The 702-nt window shown below is 44.6% G+C and overlaps 1 protein-coding gene across 1 annotated transcript in view; it reads left to right on the top strand.

Moving 5' to 3' along the window:
* The window catches only part of amotl2a (angiomotin like 2a), a 28,653-nt gene extending 28,259 nt beyond the window's left edge, over positions 1 to 394 (top strand). The window contains exon 11 of the mRNA XM_072915055.1: positions 1 to 394. This exon is cut by the window's left edge and continues 781 nt beyond it. The gene's annotated coding sequence lies outside the window, so the exon portion shown is untranslated.
* The last annotated feature ends 308 nt before the right edge of the window (positions 395 to 702 follow it).

Here is a 702-nt window from a genome sequence, read left to right on the forward strand (position 1 = left end):
AGGGAGCTGCGGTTCACTGAAAGAGAGATACAGCTCGTCATGACATTGTGACACAGAGACAAGATGACGACGCCTATTTAAAAAAAAAAAACCTAGGAAAAACACCCATCTGATAGTCACAAGATGGTTGCAGGAGTGCTGCCGGCACTAGGGAGCTGCGGTTCACTGAGGGAAAGATAACTCCAATTATGACATTGCGACGCAGAGACAAGATGACGACGCCTATGTTAAAAAAACAAACAAAAAAAAAACCTAGGAAAAACACCCATCTGATAGTCACAAGATGGTTGCACGAGTGCTGCCGGCATTAGGGAGCTGTGGATCACTGAAAGAGAGATACAGCTCGTCATGACATTGTGACACAGAGACAAGATGACGACGCCTATTTAAAAAAAAAAAACCTAGGAAAAACACCCATCTGATGGTTGCAGGAGTGCTGCCGGCACTAGCGAGCTGCGGTTCACTGAGGGAAAGATAACTCCCATTATGACATTGCGACGCAGAGACAAGATGACGATGCCTATGTTAAAAAATAAAATAAAACAACCTAGGAAAAACACCCATCTGATAGTCACAAGATGGTTGCACGAGTGCTGCTGGCATTAGGGAGCTGCGGATCACTGAAAAAGAGATACATCTCGTCATGACATTGCGATGCAGAAACTAGATGACGACGCCTATGTTAAAAAAAACCCACCCTTC

This window comes from Nerophis lumbriciformis, linkage group LG18 (genome assembly GCF_033978685.3).
Source record: "Nerophis lumbriciformis linkage group LG18, RoL_Nlum_v2.1, whole genome shotgun sequence".
In the NCBI taxonomy this organism is placed as follows: domain Eukaryota; kingdom Metazoa; phylum Chordata; class Actinopteri; order Syngnathiformes; family Syngnathidae; genus Nerophis; species Nerophis lumbriciformis.